The sequence below is a fragment of the Macaca mulatta genome, chromosome 1 (genome assembly GCF_049350105.2).
Source record: "Macaca mulatta isolate MMU2019108-1 chromosome 1, T2T-MMU8v2.0, whole genome shotgun sequence".
NCBI classification, from domain to species: domain Eukaryota; kingdom Metazoa; phylum Chordata; class Mammalia; order Primates; family Cercopithecidae; genus Macaca; species Macaca mulatta.
Genome location: NC_133406.1, coordinates 126,970,009 through 126,983,121, shown reverse-complemented (window position 1 = coordinate 126,983,121; position 13,113 = coordinate 126,970,009).

The following is a 13,113-nucleotide window of genomic DNA, read 5'->3' as shown; positions in this document are numbered from 1 at the left end:
CCTGCCATCCCTCCCACCGCCATCTCACCTCTGTCATGCCTCCCTGGTGTGACATTAATCACAGCATGCCTAGTGGCTTTGTGGAGAAACCACATTCTATGAAATGTAAGTTATGACCTTAATACTGTTAACCGCATGGCATCTTTTATATTGTTACAACTGATTAGGCAGTAGCCATAATGAAACTGTATATAAATTTAAAATATACATAACATATATATACATTTAAAAATATATCTTAAATATATATAAATTTAAAATATATATACATAAATACGGTGTGTGTGTGAATAATTTTTTTTTTTTTTTTGGAGACGGAATTTCGCTCTTGTTGCCCATTGCAACGAGATCGTGCAATGGTGTGATCTTGGCTCACCGCAACCTCCGCCCCCCGGGTTCAAGCAATTCTCCTGCCTCAGCCTCCCAAGTAGCTGGGATTACAGGCATGTGCCACAGGCCTGGCTAATTTTGTATTTTTAGTATAGACGGGGGTTTCTTCATTTTGGTCAGGCTGGTCTCGAACTCCTGACCTCAGGCGATCCGCCTGTCTCAGCCTCCCAAAGTGTTGGGGCTGATTACAGGTGTGAGCCACTGCGCCCAGCCAGAATAACTTATTCTCATTTGAGTTTCCCTTTTATCAAGGCAAAATGATCACTGCCTTCCTCAAATGCAATTATGTTCTTTTTTTTGAGACAGGGTCTCAGTCAGTCACCCAAGCTGGAGCGCAGAGATGCAATCACAGCTCACTGCAGCCTCTACCTCCTGGGCTCAGGTTGTGCCACCACACTTGGCTACTTTTTCTGTATACTTTTGTAGAAATAGGGTTTTACCATGTTACCCAGGCTGGTCTTGAGTTCCTGAGCTCCACTAATCCACCTGCCTCAGCCTCCCAGAGTGCTGGGATTACATGCATGAGCCACCCTGCTCAGCCAATATTTGTTTTTTTCTTTAAGACATCTAACCAAATTTTCTTCCCTCTAAAAGTCTCATTTAATAGTTTTCCTCTGACTCAATATCCAAATAATGAAGCCAGAGCTGAAAGGCTCAAGGACCTCGGAGATGGTGGTTGGTGATGAGAGAGATTGAATCTAAGCTCACATCAGCCTATTACGAGAACCGGAAGACTTCAGTAAACATCATTAGCTTTGTTTTATCTGTTCCCTGAAGGTGACAGTAGAGGCAGTTGACAACAAGAATGTAATGCAGTCTGGGCTGGAACAGGATCCTAAATGAAAAGCATTGATGTGAAAACAGGTGATGCTAAGTCCTGTTTAGGAATCAGGTTCAGGTTTAAAGAACCCTCTTCCCCACTGTAATAGACTTAGGCTGAACACATCCTTGAAGCCTTGGTCCAGACACCATTCATAGTGCAGATGACAGTCAGTTTTTCCACTATGCTTATTAGCACTTACCATCTCAAACTGTACTCATTTGTGTTTGCAGTCACTCTGCTCCCACTAACCTTTGATATCTGGGAAGGCACAACCCCATTGACCATAACTTTATAGCCTAGTTTAAAGCCTGGTATACAAGGTGCTCACATAGAAGCCACATGTTTTACTGGTGAGCAGATAAGTAACTCAGCAGGGTTTCCTAGAAGATTTAACCTTCTTTTACATTTTTTCCTCATTAAGAGAAAGCTTTGGCTGGGCATGGTGGCTCATGCCTGTAATCCCAGCACTTTGGGAGGCTGAGGTGGGCAGATCACAAGGTCAGGAGTTCGAGACCAGCCTGGCCAAGATAGTGAAACCCCGTCTCTACTAAAAATACAAAAATTAGCCAGGTGTGGTGGCAGATGCCTGTAATCCCAGCTAATCAGGAGGCTGAAGTGGGAGAATCGCTTGAACCTAGGAGGCAGAGGTTGCGGTGAGCTGAGATTGCACCCTTGCACTCTAGCCTGGGGGACAAGAGCAAGACTTCATCTCAAAAAAAAAAAAAAAAAAAAAAAGAAAGCTTTTTTATTATGGAGAATTTTGAAAATACACAAACATAGATTATTATAATACATGCCAATTTACACATCCACCCAGGCTAAGCCTAACCAATTCACATCCCATCTTCTTCCTCCCTCATATTGCTTTTTTCCCCATAAGTTACTGGGGTACAGGTGGTATCTGCTTACATGAGTAAGTTCTTTAGTGGTGATTTGTGAGATTTTGGTACACCCATCACCCAAGCAGTATACACTGCACTATATTTGTAGTCTTTTATCCCTTGACCCCCTCCCACTCTTCCCCCCAAGTCCCCAAAGTCCAATGCATTATTCTTATGCCTATGTGTCCTCATAGCTTAGCTCCCACATATCAGCGAGAACACACAATATTTGGCTTTCCATTCCTGAGTTACTTCACTTAGAATAATAGTCTTCAATCTCATCCAGGTCTTTGCAAATGCTGTTAATTCATTCTTTTATATGGCTGAGTAATATTCCATCATATATATTTTTCTTTATCCACTCATTGATTAATGGTCATTTGGGTTGGTTCCACCATTTTGCAATTGTGAATTGCCTCTCATTGGTTTTTATTTTTATTTTTTTGAAGCAGGGTCTCACTCTGTTACACAGGCTGGAGTGCAGTGGCAAGATCACAGCTCACTGCAGCCTCTATCTACTGAGCTCAAGTGATCCTCCTGCGTCAGCCTCCTTAGTAGCTGGGACTACAGGGATGCACAACTACGCCCAGCTAGTTTTTTTTTTTTAACCTTATTTTTTGCACAGATGGGGTCTTGTCATGTTGTTCAGGCTGGTCTCTAACTCCTGGACTTAAGTGATTCTCCCACCTTGGCCTCCCAAAGTGCTGGGATTACAGGCATGATGAGCCACTGCACCTGGTCTGTTCACATTGTTTTGAAGCACTTACAGATACAATATGACTTCATCTCTAAATATTTTGATTTGGGTCTCTAAAAGATAAGGACAGATTTTAAAAAATGGCTACAATAACCTCCATCATCACATCTTAAAAAAAAAAAAACCCTACAATTTCTTAATAGCATCAACTATTGAGCCAGTGTTGAAATCTGCAGTGTCATGTGTTTTTGTAGTTTGAATCAGGATCCCAACAAGATGCACAAATTGCAATCTTTTCTATTTATTTTATTTTTTAACTCTTTGAGATAATTGTAGGTTCACATGCAGTTGTAAAAACTAGTGCAGAGATATCCCTATGCCTTTCACCCACTTTCTCTCAATGTTAATACCTTGCCAATAAAAGTACAATATCACAGTCAGGAAATTGACATTGATACAATCTTCCAACCTTACTGACATTTCAACAGTTCTACACATGCTAATTTGTATGTGTATTTAGTTCTATGCATTTCTAATCATGTGCAGATTTGTGTGACCACTACTACAGTCAAGATACAGAACAGTTCCATCACAAAGGTCCCTCCTGCGCAGCCACCTTCTTCCTGCCTCTCCTTCCTAACCCATTCACCTGTTCCCCATCTCAATAATTTTGTCATTTCAAGAATGTCATATACATGGAATCATGCAGTAATCTTTCAAGATGGACCTTTTTCATTCAGCATAATTCCTTGAGATCTACCCAAGTTACAGCATGTATTAATCGCTTGTTCCATTTGATTGCTAAGTGGTGTTCCATTCGATTGCTAAGTAATATTCCATGGAATAGGTGTATCACAGTTAAACAGTCAACCATTCACTCACTGAAGGACATCTAGGTTGTTTCTAGTTTGGGGCTGTTATTAACAAAGCTGCTATGAACATTCATGCATAGGTTCTTGTGTGAACAAAAGTTATTATTTCTCTGGGATAAATGCCCAAGAGTGCAGTTGCTGGGTTGTTTGATAAGTACGTATGTTGTAAGAAATTGCCATATTCTCTTCTGAATGGGTGTACCATTTTACATTCCCACTAGTAATAGATGAGTGATTCAGTTTCTCTGCATCCTTACCAGCATTTGGTTTTAGTATTTTTTAGTTTAGCTATTTTGGTAGGTGAGTAGTGATATCTTGTAGTTTTTTTAATTTTTAGTTTTAGTATAAAAGCTCACTTTTGTCCTAATAGAAAAGCTTATTATAAAAAACATAGATAACAAGACAATCACAAAAAGGAAAATAAAAATCATCCATAATTCTCTCCATTCAGATATAACTACAGTTAATATGTCAGTACATATTTTTCTAGTATTTTTCTGCAGACTCATCTATTCATCTAGCTATTCACATTTGATAAAACTAGAAACATAAGATACAATTTTGCATTCTATTCTTTCTCATAATGTTATGTGGGGAATATTCTTATGTATCATATGGAATATTATTTGAAAGCATGTTTTTAATGGCTGTATGATACTCTATTTTATGGGGCTAATTTTTAACTATTATTTTTGGACATTTATGTTATTTTCTAATTTTGATATTATAAATACTTCTTTGAATGTCATACATATACGTGGATTTTTACTACGTTCTTTATAATAGATTGTTAGTTCTTTATAATAGATTGTATAACTGGGATCACAGGTCAAAGCATATAAACATTTTTAAGACTTCTGGCACATGCATACACATGTCCAAAGTGCTTTCCAGGAAGATTACATTTTTTACTCACCACAGTGCATATCTCACCAGATCTTCAATAACAGTGAACATTTTCTAACTTTGTTTTTGTCTTTTTAATTTTTGTTTTTAATCTTTTTATCTTTGCCAAGTTGATAAATTAATTTGTTTTTTTTTTTTTTTTGAGACAGAGTCTCGCTCTGCCGCCCAGGCTGGAGTGCAGTGGCGTGATCTTGGCTCACTGCAAGCTCCGCCTCCCGGGTTCACGCCATTCTCCTGCCTCAGCCTCCCGAGTAGCTGGGACTACAGGCGCACGCCACCTCGCCCGGCTAGTTTTTTTGTATTTTTTAGTAGAGACGGGGTTTCACTGTGTTAGCCAGGATGGTCTCGATCTCCTGACCTCGTGATCCGCCCGTCTCGGCAGTAAATGAAGTTGAAATCTGTTCATAAATTTTCTTAGATACTTGTATTTCTTCTTCCTTCGTTATCAGTGTTTGCCCTTGGCCTGGTTTTCACCGGCACGTTCATCTTTTTCTTATTAATTTGAAAAAAAGTCTTTATATATTATGGATAGTAATTATTCTTTTCTTATATTTGTAGAAAATATTTTTCTTTTTTGGTCAGTTCCTATTTTTTTGACTGTGAGATTTTTTCACTCATTTCTTTATTCTAGAAGCATTTATTAGATGTATTTTATATGCCAAAGAGTGTGCTAGTAATGGAATTTTTTTAAAAAAATTGAATATCAAAGTTCATGTCCTCAGGGAATTCAGAATTTAGTGAGAAACACACACATATAAATAAATGTTTTCATTATGCCTATTTCAAAAGGAATAGATATGGAATTCCATGGGACACAGAAAAAGGAAATATAAATGGCCAGGCTTCTTAGAGGAGGTAATATTTCAGTTGGACCCAAAGAATGAGCAGGAACTGGCTAAGTGCAGAGGTGGGAGAGGAAGTCCCAGGCAGGAGGAGTATGTGCATAAAAGCACAGAGTCAAGATGGTGCCTGGTGGAAGCAGTGTAGCTGGAGCAGGGATGGGAAGTGAGATAATGAAAAAACTCATCTTGTTTCTGAAAATACAGAAACTAAAGATATTGGAGCAAAACAGGAAGTTATTCCACATCAAGGATCTAGTCAGGGTCTGTGTTTTTCATCTGTGGAGTAACAAGCCCAAGGGAGACTTATTGCCCAGGATTAACCCACTTCTGCACTTACCCATACACCCCACCTTAGCCAAGGGGATCAAGGGCTGAAAAGCCCCAAAAGATGTTGCTAAAATCACAGCAATAGGCTCTGCTGCATGGCCTTCTGTTTCTCTCATGGTTAAGGGATTTGGGATAGACTGGAAGATGGATAATGGGAAGGTGAAATGGAATCTGGCTATGGGTTTCTTCTCGAATGTTCCTACTCTTGGCCACACACCTGCCTTGAACTCAGGCTGAAGAACCCTAGAGGTCGCTGATCTTCATAAATGCAATGAGTGGCAGACATGTGCTTTCTCTGGTGACAGCTGAGACTGTAAGCAGCTAGGCTGTCTTAATCCTCATTCCGTGGTGAAGCATTCTGGAGAAGGCAGGACATCTGAGGGGAGTGACATCCTTGCCTGCTTGTAGCCTGAAGCTCAAATAGGTAGCCTGATACCAAAGATGTCAGCATTCCCTCTTTCCTCTAAATTCCTTTATAAATCAAGATGCAGCAGGTTCACATTGGCAGAAACAAAAACTACACTGACCCAAGGTTGTTATTCTGTATGGCCAAACATAAAGGGTATATTCAAAGTATTAAATACATACAGTATCTCTCTCTGCTCATGTCATGCCTTTGTCCTCTGTACTCAGAGATGTCAATAGTGACAGCATTCAGAATGTTAATGAAGAGAGCCAGGAGAGGAAAAGGTGGATCAACTCTCAACAATCCACATGTTAGAATCAACAATCCTTTCCTGACCTCCTTGTCTCATCTACCTTTTAAAAATCTTCAGGATTCACCCAATCCACTGTCCCAGATTTGAAGGTGATTTGTTTAAAGTTTTATTTTTAAAGTTGCCCTTTCTATGCTTTTTAGACATCCAAGTAGCTGCAACTGCTTATCTGGTGATTTTTTTTTTCCTGTGGCGGTGGTCACACACTGATAGACTGGCTCTTGAGTGGGCAGATTACTGAGTGGTATTTACCTGCCTGGTGGATGATTCTAATGTATTTTGCACGTACGTCCCTTGGGAATCTGGAACTCAATGTATCTATCAGTGAAATAGGCTAGGGGAGGGGAGCATAATCTCTAAACTCACCCCCGCACACCCCCAGCTTCCCCAGTTCTAACCATTCTCAAAATCTGTGAATCTCAGTGACGACTTTTTCTGGGAACTTTTGGAAACATAATGCTATCTCACAAAAGCCTCCAGGGATGCCTATTGGAGCTCCTTCACTTCAAAGGAGAGGTCCTTGGTCATTTTGATAACAGACAGTTGAAAAAGCACACACCCAGCAGTTTCAGGCTTTTCTCCTTTATGGTAGTTATGTTTTTAGATCACTATCCTTCTCAGAAATTTAAACGCAGGATGGTGGAATAGAAAGACAGCTGCATTGAAATCTGGGGTTTGAAAAATAATCTAAGGTCTTTCTCTCTCTCTCTCTTTTTTTTTATGTATTTGAGTTTTCCCCTGAGAAACCTTGGCTTTTGAAAATAAGACCTCCTCCCATGGAACGTTGCTCCATAGGTGGGATGCAGCCCTTATGATTCTTCACTGAAAACATGGAAAGCAAATAAGACAATCCCAACAGCTCTGAATTGGAAACAAGAATTCAATGTGTTGGTATTTCTGAAGCTTATGAGAAAGAAAATCTAGGCTGAAGGAAGAAAAGAAATAGGATGAAAATAATGGTAAAAAGTGGGGGAAGAACTATCCGCCAGTTACTTCACACCAATTATTTCTGTTTTCCTTACCATCCTAGGAGGCAGGAGTGATCCCCATTCCACAGAGGAAGAAACCAAGGTTCCAAGAGGAAAAGTAACTTGCTCAGCATCACACAGCTGGAAAGTGTTGAGGTACGCCTGGAACCAGTCTAATTAACACCACAGTCTCTTGCCATTTCTCTCTGTTATCTGTTTAACAACACCACATCCAAAACTCTGATCTGAGGAAAGCTATTTTTTGCATATGTGGCTGCGAAAGCCTAGGAGCACGCTTGTGAGTGCGCTCTCTCTTTTCTCCCCACTGTCACTGTGAATTTGTCATCAAATTATCCTGGTGGGGATGCTATGAATACTTGAATCTGTTTTTATTTTTCTCTAGATTTCCTGATTTATTTATTTATTTTGGCTGGAGTGCAGCAGGATGGTCACGGCTCACTGTAACCTCAAACTTCTGGGCTCAAGCGATCCTCTCATCCCAGCCTCCCAAGTAGCTGGGATTACAGGTGCACACCACCATGCCTGGCTAATTTTTTTTTTTTTTTTTTGTAGAGATGAGGTCTCACCATGTTGCCCAGGTTGGTCTTAAACTCCTGGCTTCACATGATCCTCCTACCTTGGCTTCCCAATTCCTGATTTTCTTATCCTGATGGAGACAAACTATTTCACTTCTGTTCCTCTCAATAACAACAAAAAATCCTGAAGACCAAGAAGAGGGCCCCAGCACTTTCCCCCTAACTGTAATATCTGTAACTATTCCCCCTAACTGTAATAACTATAATGTAATGTCAGGGAAAGGTACCTGTCAAAGCTAAGCCACTTTTATTTGCCCTAAGCTATTTTGGGGACCATGTGATTGGTTTACTGTTAACTTTAACTATAAAAGAGCAATTAACTGTAGATATTTATAATCTTTTCATCTTCAAAGCACTTTACAGTATTAATTAATTAAATCTTAGCAACACCTTTGATGAACTCCTTTTTATGGATGTGGGAAAAGTGGCATGGAAATAATAGAAAATGCCCTTGGCCATGATGGAATCAGCATTCTAAGGTAGGATTCGAATTCAAAATTTTCTGTCTCCACCTTTCATGATAAAACCAACAGATCAGTCTCCTGTTCTGATGCCTTGGTGGAAGAACATGATTTGACCAACTCATTCTTTAAATTCTTTTAAGAAAATAACTTTCTGTATTTTTTTTTTTTTCTGAAACAGAGTCTCGCACTGTCGCCCAGGCTGCAGTGCAGTGGCGATCTCAGGTCACTGCAAACTCTGCCTCCCTGGTTCACGCCATTTCTCGTGCTTCAGCCTCCTGAGTAGCTGGGACTACAGACGCCCGCCACCTCGCCCGGCTAATTTTTTGTATTTGTAGTAGAGACGGGGTTTCACCGTGTTAGCCAGGATGGTCTCGATCTCCTGACCTCGTGACCCGCCTGCCTTGGCCTCCCAGAGCGCTGGGATTATAGATGTGAGCCACCGCGCCTGGCTGAAAAGAACTTTCTTAAAAGTGCCTATCACCTCTCCAGTGCTCTTTCCTATTAATTCTCCATGGCACTGTGCCATAACTTTATTCACTTCTTAAATCAAAGGCGTTACTGGAAAAAGTGAACAATATGCCCAATTCTTATGGTTCCACTGAGCTCCCTTGTGTCTCCCCTTGGAGTCTATTCTTAGACATACTGTTTGTTCAGGAATCCAAAGTAAGCCAACTTTATCTGGCAACGTCCCCAAAGATTTCTTCCTTCTGTATGTCCAGACAGAAAGCTAAGCAATAATTCAAAGACAGAAAGGGGTCAGCAATAACCATTTTCACAGCTACCAGGCAGAAACTCATCATCAATTTCACCTTCAGCACAATTTCCCCATCTTTTTAATGTTGGAAGAATTACTTGAAATGTGAGATTTATGGGCAGCTGTTCCAGCCGGGTGAGAGTCTTGCAGACAGGTATCAGACTGTTATTAGCATCTTGTGTTCTAAATTAAAGGAGATGACTTGTCTCTGAATATATCCTAGAGCCTTGGCAGGTTGGTAGGGATGGAGTGGGCATTGGAGTGCCTACCCTCAACAAAAACTTGGCAAAGTCTAAATAACCTTTAATGACCCCCTTCTCTAAAAAGTTCTTATTCTTTGCTGAGCTTGATAGCTTTGGTATATTTCAGTTAAGATTATCATTGTGACAATAAGAACCTTATGTCAAAACCCAGTCCCAAAATTCGGTGGTGCTAGACGGTTGTACGCTAGACACCCTTTTTCCTCCAAAGTAAATCAGACTCAGCAAGTTAAAAAGAATAACATGGAAGACTTGGCTTGGAAAACCTGGATTTGAATTTTGGTTGTGCTTCCTACTCGTTATGTGATCCATTAACCTTGTTGAGCTATGGTTTCCTCACTCTAAAATGGAATGGTAATAGCATTACTTGCATTACATAATTGTTGGAAAAATTAAATGAAAATATTTTCTGCACTCTAAAAATTGTTATCAGTTTTATTTGTTAATAGTAATGGCCAATATTTATTGAACCCTTACCATGTGCCAGACACTGTGTGTGAGGGATGCTTTTATGTGCATTATCTCCTTTATCATCTCAACAACACTATGAGATAAGGACTGTAATTATGCCCCTCTTACAGATACAGCAACAGAGGCCTAAAATCACCTGTCTCATAACTGGTGTAACCAGGAATCACACCCAGTCTGGTTAGAGACCCGTGTTCTTGACCACTACACAATATTGTCTGTAATCTCCAGTTCCCTGCTAGACATTTCCTTTCAGATATCCTGCAGTTCTCTCAAATGTAACCAGTCTCAAACAAAATTCACTATCTCCTCTCAAATTACAGTCTTTTCATTGACTTTCTTATTTGCAAAAGTTATCTTTTTTTTCCTCCCTGGTTTGAAATCTCTGGGTCATCTGTGTCTGTGTCTCTCTCTTTTTAGCTGAGTCGTCGCTCTGGTTATTCAGTTCCACTCTTGAGACAGCACTCTACCCATTCCCTCTAATTCCTTTTGTCACCACCATGGATGAGAGCTCATCCCCCCAAGCATGCATTGTGCAATACCTTCCTAACTTGTTTTTCTACCTTCTACCTTTAGTTTATCTTGTATACTACCTGCTAATTAATCCTAAAATATAATTCTCAATAGTTACCTCCTTGATCAAAAACTTTCAGTTGCCTATGGGAGAAAGTCCACGTTCTGACATTCTTGGCCCTCCACAGCCTGGTCCCAGCACACCTTCCATCCCTGAGCACGCCCTGCACCTTCTTACCTTTGCACTTTAGTTAATAATGTTTCTCTTCTCCTTCCTCCTCCCCTTCTCTACCTACTGAATGGCAAACTCTCAAGATCCAAATCACTTTGTTGACTTTGCCATTCCCAAATATTTATTTCTCCCAAATTAGTAAGACTATACCACTCACCAACCTGTTTACTACTACCCGTTGCTAGTTAATTTTTCACAAATAATGTGTATATCTTATCTTACCTTTCCAATGGGAGGGGGAGGATAGGAAATGTGCTTTATATTTCTTTACCTTCCATACAACACCAAGTGAGTATCTACTATAAAGCCAAGTGCTATGTTGCACACTTGGGATACTGAGAAGAACAAGATACATTAAGGTGCTCACAGGCTAATAGTATAGATCAACATGTAGACAAATAGTCACAACTGGGTATGAAACAGCTAGTGAAGATATGCCTTGAGGACTCTGGGAATACCGAGAAGAGCATGGACAACCAACTAGAGAAATCAGCGAAAGCTTCACAAAGGGAACTTTGAGCTGACTCTTGAAGGTTGAGTAGGAAATAAAAGCTCTTTAGGTAGAGAAGTAGAGAAGAGCTTTTGAGGAACAGAGAACACCATGTTCAAAGGTCCAGAGGCATGTATGGTATGTGTGAAGCCTGGTGAGATAAGAGCAAAATGTGGGAAAGAACACCAGGAGAGGAGGCTGAAAAATAGGCAGCTTCCAGATTATAAGCACCTTTTCACGCAAAGAATATGGGAATTGATCCTACAAGATAGGTAGGAAGGTTTGTAACTAAGGAAGTGACATGGTCAGATTCATATTTTAGAAAATTAACTCTGGCAGCAGCATGTAAATAAATGGCAGCTGGAGACACTTGAGGGAGAGACACCAAGAGAGTTTAGGTGTCTGGACAAAGGCTAGGCTAATGGGGATAGAGAGGTCTATTTACCTGAGGTATGTTAAGGGGAGCATAAATAGACTTAGTCTACCACTGGATATGGTGAGTGAGGGAGAGAATGGGAGACTATGGATCACTAAGGTTTTTAGGTTAAGAGACTAGTAGTGTATGCATGACCCTATTCAACGAGGTGGAAAATACAGAGGTGAAAGACTGAGTTGTTTTGGCTATTGCCGCTGTTGTTGTCATTTCTATTGTTTGGGTGGGGTAAGTAATGAGGTTAGTGGTAGATAAGTTAAAGGCACTTGCAGAACATTGACAAGGAGATGTTGAGTAGCAGGTAAATTTTTCTTGTGCCTATCTCAGAGCCTGGCACACAGTGTGTACTTAACAAATGTTTGCGTACAAACAAAATGAGAACCACCCAGAGTAGGCATGTAAGCAATACAGGAATTGACTAATTACCCATGTAAAATCATACCCTTGTTTTCATGGCAAGGAATATGATATGTACTAGTTCTTCTAGTGATAAGAGATCACACAAAAGTCACCTGAGAGTCCTCAAGAAGGTCAATGCCATGGCCTGGTTAGCACAGACACTCTGCCTTCTCTGGCAGACATCATCTGAGGGACAGCATGAACCAGGGAACCTCAGAGTACAGTGACATTGACGTATGAACACACAAACCTTGCACAAGGCCTGTAAAATTTCTCTCAAGGACACAGAAAACAATGGATTTCAAAGTCCATAAATGTTGACTTCATACGAATTTTTAAAATGAGACATGGATATTTAGTACTTTTTTTAAACCTAAGAAATCTGAAATAAATCCTGATAAATCATATCCTCTTCCATATGTATAACCCTTTTTCTAGTCTCTTATAAATAACATTCTCAATTAATCCCAGAGAAATGGGGGTGAGCTAGGGGAAAAGGTTGGAGAGAGGGAAAATAGAAATGGAAGAGAGAGGGAAAATGGAAATGGGAGAGAGAGGGAAACAGAAGCCCAACAGAGAGAGACTTGAGAAATGGCCTGATGCACCCAGCAGATTCCAAGCCATTCAGCTTCAGTCAGCAGATGTAAGTGATGTCCTGGGACATGCAATTTTAAATATTAGTGGACATGTTTCAGTAGTACAGCACAAGGCCATTAATTTCTTTGGCATTTTCAGCACTTCATTGCTGCTAAGCATTCCCAGTATGTTCAAGTTAATAGAAAATTTGCAAACCAAGGATATTTTATGCCTGCATAACTCTAGTTAAAACCACAGTATTGGCCAATATTTATAAAAGGTATAGACAGTGTTCACACAGGTCCAACAAATGCTATTTAAAAGATGATAATGCACTTGTCTCACTTTAATTGCTTTTTCTGCTACTAGATGCTAATCACAATAGCAATATCATGCTCAAGGGCACATTTCTATCTGTGATATAATGGCAGTCAGTGAGATAATATACATTTACCTTTCATGGTGATGCAGAAAGAAAGAAATCACATGGGCTTAACGTACAGTTG